This window comes from Bubalus kerabau, chromosome 3 (assembly GCF_029407905.1).
Source record: "Bubalus kerabau isolate K-KA32 ecotype Philippines breed swamp buffalo chromosome 3, PCC_UOA_SB_1v2, whole genome shotgun sequence".
Classification (NCBI taxonomy): domain Eukaryota; kingdom Metazoa; phylum Chordata; class Mammalia; order Artiodactyla; family Bovidae; genus Bubalus; species Bubalus kerabau.
In genome coordinates this window covers 51997551-52008399 of record NC_073626.1, presented here as the reverse complement: position 1 = coordinate 52008399, position 10849 = coordinate 51997551, and the positions used below count along the sequence as shown (strand labels likewise).

General features: G+C 37.8%; 2 pseudogenes; one reads left to right on the top strand and one right to left on the bottom strand.

Annotated features, from left to right (window-relative positions):
- Positions 1-3086: 3086 nt before the first annotated feature.
- LOC129647658 (olfactory receptor 5I1-like) lies at positions 3087-4019 on the bottom strand (annotated as a pseudogene).
- A 1298-nt stretch (positions 4020-5317) lies between these two features.
- The window catches only part of LOC129647250 (olfactory receptor 5D13-like), a 37708-nt pseudogene continuing 32176 nt past the window's right edge, over positions 5318-10849 (top strand).

Below are 10849 nucleotides of genomic sequence, written 5' to 3'. Positions count from 1 at the left end.
TGATGAAAGTGAAAGTGGAGAGTGAAAAAGTTGGTTTAAAGCTCAACATTCAGAAAACGAAGATCATGGCATCTGGTCCCATCACTTCATGGGAAATAGATGGGGAAACAATGGAAACAGTGTCAGAAGTTATTTTGGGGGGTTCCAAAATCACTGAAGATGGTGACTGCAGCCATGAAATTAAAAGACACTTACTCCTTGGAAGGAAAGTTTTGACCAACCTGGATAGCATATTCAAAAGCAGAGACATTACTTTACTAACAAATGTTCGTCTAGTCAAGGCTATGGTTTTTCCAGTGGTCATGTATGAATGTGAGAGTTGGACTGTGAAGACTGAGCACCGAAGAATTGATGCTTTGGAAATATGGTGTTGGAGAAGACTCTTGAGAGTCCCTTGGACTGCAAGAAGATCCAACCAGTCCATTCTGAAGGAGATCAGCCCTGGGATTTCTTTGGAAGGAATGATGCTAAAGCTGAAACTCCAGTAGTTTGGCCACCTCATGCGAAGAGTTGGCTCATTGCAAAACACTCTGATGCTCGGAGGAATTGGGGGTAGGAGGAGAAGGGAACGACAGAGGATGAGATGGCTGGATGGCATCACTGACTCGAGGAATGTAAGTCTGGGTGAACTTCGGGAGTTGGTGATGGACAAGGAGGCCTGGAGTGCTGTGATTTATGGGGTCGCAAAGAGTTGGACACGACTAAGCGACTGATCTGATCTGATCTGATCTGATCATTATGTAATATAGATAGATGTTAGATTTATAGATTAACTGAAGAAAATATTTGCAAAACAGATATGTAACAAAAAGTTTGTAGCCAGAATATACAAAAATACTTATAAATAATAAAGACAACCCAATTAAAAATGGGGACATGATTTGAACAGATACCTCAGCAAATAGATATACAAATGACAATTAAATAATTGTATAATAAAAAAATAATGATGAAAATCCAATATTTTTGCCACCTGATTCAAAGACCTGACTCATTGGAAAAGACCCTGATGCTGGGAAAGATTGAAGGTTGGAGGAGAAGGGGACTATAGAGGATGGGATAGTTGGATGTCATCACCGACTCAATGGGTATAAGTTTGAGTAAACTCTGGGAGTTGGTAATAGACAGGGAGGTCTGGCATGCTGCAGCCCTTGGGGTCTCAAAGAGTCAGACATGACAGAGCAACTAAACTGAACTGAACTGAATGATGAAAATAATAATAAACAGCAAAAACATCAATTAGGGAATTAAACTTTGCAATTATATATGTCCTTTATGTTCAGGTTTTGAGTGCATGTTCTCTGTGGTGCTTTGCAATGTCACGTCAGTTGACCAGACTTTGAAGACGCAGGTTATACACTCAGTAGCTAATTGTGTTTCTGAGATAACAGAGAAGGATGTTCCACATTTTCAGTAACACTTCCATGCATAAAAATAAAAGATAGGTAGGAAAACAAATAATTTTCTAGTAATTAACCTTTAGTCTGCAAGCTGCTACTTTGAAAAAGTTTTCAAATTAATTTGGATTAACTTGGGTATAGAAGGCTCTTGACTTGTTATTGGGCAGCACTTAAAAAAAGGGTATTTGATTTTGTATTATTCCTTTCTTTTTTTTTTTTTTTTTGTATTATTCGTTTCTTAGCATCCCTGCATCACACCATCTCGTTGCACTATATGTATTTTAATTGATTAAATAAATATATGTATTTAAGATCTATCAAGTGTTTAACATGGTTCAGGCATGATTCTCAGCCTTTAGTCAAACATGTAACAGTCATTGATGTAGGTACTATACTCTTCTCACTTTACAGGTCAGACAATTGAGACAGAAAAATTAAGTAATTGATTAAAGTGAAATTGACTAGTTGGGTACAAGATATAGTACAGAAACCAAAGGAATCTGACTTCCTCACTAATCCAGTAATTTTGTAATTGTAATCTTGTTAATGAGATATTCTACACATGAAAACACACACAGACACAATATCTGAGGTTCTTACTATATCTTTTAAGACAACCTATTACAATCTGTTCTAGTATTAACTCCCAGCTCCTAATGGTTGGAAGTGAAAGACTTTATTTTCTTGGGCTCCATAGTCACTGCAGGTGGTGACTGCAGCCATGAAATTAAAAGACACTTTCTTGCGCCTTGGAAGAAAAGTTATGACAAACATAGACAGAGTGTTAGAAAGCAGAACCATTACTTTACCAACAAAGGTCTGTCTAGTCAAAACTGTGGTTTTTCCAGTAGTCATGTATGGATGTGAAAGTTGGACCATAAAGAAATCTGAGTGCCAAAAGAACTGATAATTCTGAACTGTCATGTTGGAGAAGACTTTTGAGAATCCCTTGGCCTGCAAGAGGCTAAAATAAGTCAATCCTAAAGGAATATTCATTGGAAGGACTAATGCTGAAGCTGAAGCTCCAATACTTTGGCCACCTGAGATGAAGAACTGACTCAATGGAAAAGACCCTGATGCCAGGAAAGATTGAAGGCAGGTGGAGAAGGGGACAATAGAGGATGAGATGGTTGGTTGCCATCACCAACTCGATGGACATGAGTTTGAACAAGCTCCAGGAGTTGGTGATGGACAGGGAAGCTTGATGTTCTGCAGTCCACAGGATTGCAAAGAGTTGGACATGACTGAGTGACTGAAGTGAAGTGAATAGTTGGAAAGTTATTCAAATATTACATTGCAGTAGTTTTGAATCTTTTAAATGTTTACTTTATCTTGGGGCTATGAAATGTGTTTGGCTCTGTGAAAACAAGTGTTTGATAAAATGCTTGTGTGAGAAGTTGTGTATGTGCTGGCAAGGTTGTTGGCAGGTTCTTAATTACAGTTTGTCCCAAGTATTGCAGGGGTAAAGAATCTGACTGTCAATGCAGGAAACAAGAGATGCAGGTTTATCCCTATGTGGGAAAGATCCCCTGGAGGAGGATATGGCAACCCAGTCCAGTATTGTTTCCTGGATAATTCCACAGGCAAAAGAGCCTAACAGGCTATAGTCCATGGTGTTCCAAAGAGTTGGACACAACTGAGTATACACACAGCTGGAGTTTGTAATGAATCCTGGAACCTTATATCTCAGGAGGAATTTATCTTTGGTTTTAAGACTTTTTTAGTAGTGTCTTTTATGTCTTTGTTTCTCAAACTATAAATCAAGGGATGCAACACTGGGATGATGATGGTGTAGAACACTGAGATGATTTTATCAGTGTTGGGAGAATACAGGTAGCTGGGTCATGAGTAAATGAAGAGCAGAGTTCCCTGGTAGATGGCCACAGATATCAGGTGAGAAGCACAGGTAGAGAAGGTCTTCTTCCTCCCGTTGGAAGAACGGATCTTTAAGACTGAGAGGAAAATGTAAAAGTAGGAGATGATGATGACGATGAAGCAGATAATTACCACTGAGCTGCCGTATGTGGAGAAAAGCCACTCATTAAGTGATGTGTCTGTGCACAATAACTTAAGCAAGGGAGGGAGGTCACAAAAAAAAAAAAAAGATTAATGACATTTTTATCACAGTATTTCAGAATAAACGCAAAGGATGTGTGCACCAGGGAACTCATATTGCCTCCAAAGTATGACAAGACGATCAACCATACACAGATGCCCTGAGACATCACAGTCGTGTACAGTAAAGGGTTACAGATGGCAACATAGAGATCATATGTCATGGCAGCCAAGATAAAGGATTCGGTATCTGCGAAAGTACAGGCAAAATAAAACTGCAGTGCACAGCCATGATAGGAAATGGACTTATTCTGAGAGAGGAAGTTGACAAACATTTGGGGAACAATGGTGGAAGAATAACAAATGTCTACAAAGTATAGGTTACTAAGGAAAAAATGCATGGACATTTGAAGATGAGGATCAACCCTGATTAGCATCATCAATCCAATGTTCCCCATTAAAATCATAGAGTACAAAGTCAGAAGCAGGAGAAACAAGATGAGTTGGAAACCCTAACAGAATAAACTCTGTTACCAAGGTATAGTTTCCATCTATAAAGTCCATATTCTGTGCTGTTTTCTTTTTATAAGAATTCTAACACTCTAAAATATTATATTAATGGAAAGAGAAAAATAGGTATAATGTTATTTTATTGCTTAAATGAACAACCAATTAAATAACCTCAACCCAAACATCCTTTCAAATATAAACTCTGAGAAGTATATTTCAGAATTTAGCAGCTATATCTCATGGTTGATAGTTACATTTTATTTATCTCATTAATGATGAGTTCTTCCATTGGACAGACATGCATGGATCATATCTGGTTTTTCTTACTTTTCTGTATCCCAAATATAATACAATAGCTGGTAAAGAGGATGAAAGGAATAATGGAGTAAGGAATGAACTGATGATATCAAGAAAAAATATGTATTATTAAAAACATGTTGACTTAAAGAGAACATCTTGTAATGATAACTAAAGAACAGTTTACTCTTTCTGTCTAGTATTTAATAGATTGTAGTATGTTATATTCTTGACATGGTGATTGCAGTGATGTAATGAAATACATCAGCTTTAAAAAAATGAGAAACTAAAATAGATATTAATGAAATGAAAACAAATGTCAATTAATATCAGATGAGAGCAGGTTTCTAACGTGGAAGACTATGGCAATTTCATAAATCCAGTCAAGATATTAAGTAAAGGAGATTAAAGTACTCAACTGCTTTTCTCTGGCATTTTTATAATTCTTGGCTTCTATTAAGCACACATACTGTTCATAGGGTTCTCAAGGCAATGGAAGAGTACTAAGTGCAGTACTTGTGTGTAATCTCAAAAATGACAGAATGATCAGTTCTTTTCCAAGGCAAACAATGAAAATCACAGTAATTCAAGTCTATGCCCCAACAGCTAATGCTGAAGAAGTTGAGGTTGACCTATTCTGTGAAGACCTACAACACCTTCTAGAACTAAACACCAGAAAAATATGTCCTTTTTAGCATAGAGGATTGGAATACAAAATTAGCAAGTCAAGAGATATCTGGAATAACAGGCAAGTTTGGCCACAGAGATGAAAATAAAGCATGGAAAACACTAACAGCATTTTGTCAAGAGAACGCACTGGTCACAGCAAACACTCTTTTCCAAGAACACAAGAGATGACTCTACACATAGACATAATCAGATGGAAAATACCAAAATCAGATGGGTTATGATTTCTTTCAGCAGAAAGCAAAGAAGGTCTATGTAGTCAGGAAAAACAAAATCTGAAGTTGATTTTGGCACAGGTCATCAGCTCCTTATTGAAAAATCCAGGATTAAATTGACAAAAGTAGGGAAAAACACTGGGCCATTCAGGCATGGCCTATGTCAAATCTCTTGTGATTATAAAGTGGAGGTAATAACTAGATTCAAGGTACTAGACCAGGTAGAGAGAGTGCCTGAAGAACTATGGATGGATGTTCATAACACTATACAGGATGTGGTGACCAAAACCAGCCCCAAGAAAAAGAAATGCATAAGGAAAAATGGATCTCTGAGAAGGCTTTACAATAGCTGAGGAAAGAAGAGAAGAAAAGCAAGGAGAAAGGGAAAGATATACCCAACTGAATTCAGAGTTCCAGAGAATACAAGGAGAGATAAGAAGACATTTTAAATGAACAATGCAAAGAAGTAGAGGAAAACAATACAATAAGAAAGACTAAATGCTGGAGTCCAACTCCAGCAACCAGGGATTCAACCTGAAAAGATGGATGGTGTTGGCAAGAGAAATGAGACAGCCTCTCAGTTTTCTATGGACTGCCTCTTTATTTCAAGTTTAAAATTCTTTTTTATACTTTTACAAAAACATTAGGCCAGAGGTTTGACATTTTCAGTTCCCCCTCTCCTAGATTTAGTATCTTCATAAATCATTGTTACTCTTCAGAGTTCCTGCTTCAATGATTCTCTTGGAATCAGACATTATCTATTATCTACCTCTTCTAAGGTGTCCTATAGTTAACTTGTGATTACATAGTAACTCATGCTACATTCCCTCAGTTTACTACTTATCTTCCTGAATCCTGTTTGCCTGTAACATCCTGAGCTCACTATCTCTTTAAAAAGCTCCTAGGTATAGTGTCTCTAAAAATTCCTAACTTCTATTAGCTATAGTAAAATGTGCTAACTTTACAAGATTCCTTAACTCTTTAACTTCTAACTATTTTAATTATTTCTAAGCCCTAAATTCAGTAAACTCCTTTTCCATAAACATTGTCCTCACAAATAGGCTTCAGATATCAATCCCTCCCATGGCATCAAGCTATGGCCTATGTGCTCATCCTGGAACACTCTTTTGTAAAAGTTCTTGAACAAATGTCAATGATTAACTTTATGAGTGATTTTCTGAACAATGCTGCAGAAGGCTTTGTGCCTTCTCATAATTCTCTCAAGAACAATAAGCACCTTAATATTCCTTTTCAGTCAACTCAGCTGAGGAGAGGAAAAGACAAGTCAGAATTGCAAGGTCTAACTCCTTCCATGCCTGCAGAATGAGGAGAGGGGGGTTGGGGACCATGCCTTCATTTTGTCAGTAATGCCTAATGTGGCTCCCGACAACTAGAGAGTTCTTCAAAAAATTGGAGGTATCAAAGGAATATTTCACGCAAAGATGTGCAAGATAAAGGACAGAAATGGTAAGCACTTAACAGAGGTAGAAGTTATTAGAAAGAGGTGGAAAAATACACAGAAGCACTATACAACAAATGTCTTAATGACCCAGATAACCACAATGGTGTGGCTGCTCACCAATAACTGGACAACTTGGAATGTGAGGTCAAATGGGCCTTAGGAAGCATTACTAAAAACAAAGCTAATGGAGGTGATGGAATTCCACTAAGCTGTTTCATATCTCAAGAGATGATGCTATTAAAGTGCTGCACTCAATCTGCCAGCAAGTTAGGAAAACTCAGCAATGGCCACAGGCCTGGAAAGGTCGGTTTTCATTCCAATAACAAAGAAGGGCAATGCAAAAATGTTTAAACTACTGTACACTTGTGCTTATCTTACAGGCCAGTAAATTTACACACAAAGTCCTTCAAATTAGACTTCAACAATACATAAACCAAGAACTTCCAGATGTACAAGTTGGGTTTAGGAAAGACAGAGGAACCAGTGATCAAATTGCCAACATTCATTGCATCATAAAGAAAGCAAAAGAATTCCAGAAAAACATCTGCTTCTGCTTCATTGGCTATGCTAAAATTTTTGACTGTGTGGATCATAATAAACTATGGGAAATTCTTAAAGAAATGATAGCATAGGAACACCTTACTTGTCTCCTGAGAAACCTGTATTTGGGCCAAGAAACAACAGTTAGAACCTTTCATGGAGCAACTGACTGTTTCAAAATTCGGAAAGGAGTTTAAAAAGGTTGTATATTGCCTCCTTGTTTATTTAACTTATATGTAGATACATCGTGTGGAATGCCAACTGGGTGAATCACAAGCTGGAATCAAGATTTCTGAGAGAAATATCAACAACCTCACATATGCAGATGATACTACACTAATGGCAGAAAGTGAAGAGGAACTAAAGAGCCTCTTGATGAGAGTGAAAGAGGAGAGTGAAAAAACTGGCTTAAAACTCAACTTTCAAAAAATGAAGATCATGGCATCTGGTCCCATCATTTCATGGCAAATAGATAGCCAAAAAGTGGAAAATAGTGACAAATTTTATTTTCTTGGTCTTCCAAGTCACTATGGATGGTGACTGCAGCATAAAATTAAAACACACCTGCTCATGGAAGAAAAGCTATGACAAATCTTGACAGTATATTAAAAAGCAGAGACATAACTTTGCTGGCAAAGGTTCATATTGTCAAAGCTATGGTTTTTCCAGTAGCCATGAATGAATATGAGAGTTGGGCCATAAATAAGGCTGTATGCTGAAGAACTGTGTTTTTGAATTGCAGTGCTGGAGAATACTCTTGAGAGTCCCTTGGACTGAAAAAAGGTCAGACAAATCATCTCCAAAGGAAATCAACCCTGAATATTAATTGGAAGGACTGATGCTGAAGCTGAAGCTCCAGTACTTTGGCCAACTTATGTGAAGAGCCAACTATTTGGAAAAGAGCCTGATGCTGTGAAAGATTGAAGGTAAAAGGAGAAGAGGGCCACAGAGGATAAAATGGTTAGATAACATCACTGACTCAATGACATGAATTTGAGCAAACTTCAGAGATAAAGAAAGACAGGGAATCCTGTGTTGCTGCATTCCATGGGGTCACAAAGAATTGAGCATGACTTAATGACTGAACGTGGAACACATAGTAAGCGCTCAATAAATATTAACTGAATAAGGTGGGAAAAATTGGTCATAAGTTAACTTCTAATGCTTAAATTTTTCTATATATAAATATTATTTTCTTCCTCACTAATTATATAGGTGAGCAAACACAAATAAATGTCTTTAATTTTATCCTAGTATAATTCAGGATGTTGAACCTAAGAGTTCTGTCAATTTCTGTTTCTGGAGTCTCAGAGCTTTTCCTGGTGTAGGAAGAATTTGAATATGACTTGTAAGAGGAAGAAATTTTATTTTAACCTTGAAGGAGGACTTGGAAATCTGTAAAACAAATCAACAAAACATGCAATGAGCTATGTTACCTTTGCCACAAACAAACGGGTCAAAAAAAAATGGTTGGGGTCATTCTATCACTTGTGTAAAAATTATTGACAGCAACAATATTAAGAACTTTATTGTTCTAATGTCTTCTAATTCTTAAAACCATGCTCTGATATAGGCACAGAAAAGTCTAAGAGAAATGAAATAGTTAGGGTACTGTCTTATTTTATTACCTCAAAAAGTGTGACTGAGATGCAGCAGCTTGTCAGGAAAGTGGTTGTTATTCTTATTTTGTCTGTTTTCAAGGTATTCAGAGTGTTTATAAATGTAAGACCTGTCTTTAGACTTAATAAGAATTTCATTAGAATCTCATATTAACTACCTTTGGGCTGTGTGACATTGTACAATTATGTGTGTAGAGAGAGAGAGAGTATATTTCTCTATATATATATATACACAACATATATGAACTGGGTTAGACTTTAACGTATACTTTAGAGTAAAACATTTACTACATGTATACTATTATATATAACATCACATATATATGGATATACTTAGATCAGATCAGATCAGATAGGTCGCTCAGTCATGTCCAACTCTTTGCGGCCCCAAGAATCGCAGCACGCCAGGCCGCCCTGTCCATCACCAACTCCCGGAGTTCACTCAGACTCACGTCCATCGAGTTAGTGATGCCATCTAGCCATCTCATCCTCTGTCGTCCCCTTCTCCTCTTGCCCCCAATCCCTCCCACCATCAGAGCCTTTTCCGAATGAGTCAACTCTTCATATGAGGTGGCCAAAGTACTGGAGTTTCAGCTTTAGCATGATTCCTTCCAAAGAAATCCCAGGGCTGATCTCCTTCAGAAGGGAACAGTTGGATCTCCTTGAAGTCCAAGGGACTCTCAAGAGTCTTCTCCAACACCGCAGTTCCAAAGCATCAATTCTTCGGTGCTCAGTCTTCACAGTCCAACTCTCACATCTATACATGACCACTGGAAAAACCATAGCCTTGACTAGACGAACCTTTGTTGGCAAATTAATGTCTCTGCTTTTGAATATGCTATCTAGGTTGGTCATAACTTTCCTTCCAAGGAGTAAGCGTCTTTTAATTTCATGCCTGCAGTCACTAACTGCAGTAATTTTGGAGCCCTCCCCCCAAAAAAATTCTGACAGTGTTTCCACTGTTTCCCCATCTATTTCCCATGAAGTGATGGACCGGATGCCATGGTCTTCATTTTCTGAATGTTGAGCTTTAAGCCAACTTTTTCACTCTCCACTTAAACTTTCATCAAGAGGATTTTTAGTTCCTCTTCACTTTCTGCCATAAGGGTGGTGTCATCTATGTATCTGAGGTTATTGATATTTCTCCCGGCAATCTTGATTCCAGCTTGTGTTTTTTCCAGTCCAGCATTTCTCATGATGTACTATGCATAGAAGTTAAATAAACAGGGTGACAATATACAGCCTTGACGTACTCCTTTTCCTATTTGGAACCAGTCTGTTGTTCCATGTCCAGTTCTAACTGTTGCTTCCTGACCTGCATACAAATTTCTCAAGAGGCAGATCAGGTGGTCTGGTATTCCCATCTCTTTCAGAATTTTCCACAGTTTATTGTGATCCACACAGTCAAAAGCTTTGGCATAGTCAATAAAGCAGAAATAGATATTTTTCTGGAAATCTCGCTTTTTCCATGATCCAGCGGATGTTGGCAATTTGATCTCTGGTTCCTCTGCCTTTTCTAAAACCAGCTTAAACATCTGGAAGTTCACGGTTCACATATTGCTGAAGCCTGGCTTGGAGAATTTCGAGCATTCCTTTACTAGCATGTGAGATGAGTGTAATTGTGCGGTAATATGAGCATTCTTTGGCATTGCCTTTCTTTGGGATTGGAATGAAAACTGACCTCTTCCAGTCCTGTGACCACTGCTGAGTTTTCCAAATTTGCTGGCATATTGAGTGCAGCACTTTCACAGCATCATTTTTCAGGATTTGGAATATCTCAACTGGAATTCCATCACCTCGATTAGCTTTGTTCGTAGTGATGCTTTCTAAGGCCCACTTGACTTCACATTCCAGGATGTCTGGCTCTAGGCCAGTGGTCACACCATCGTGATTATCTGAGATGTGAAGTTCTTTTTTTATACAGTTCTTCTATGTATTCTTGTCATCTCTTCTTATTATCTTCTGCTTCTGTTAGGTCCATACCATTTCTGTCCTTTATTGAGCCCATCTTTCCATGAAATGTTCCTTTGGTATCTCTGATTTTCATAAAGAGATCTCTAGTCT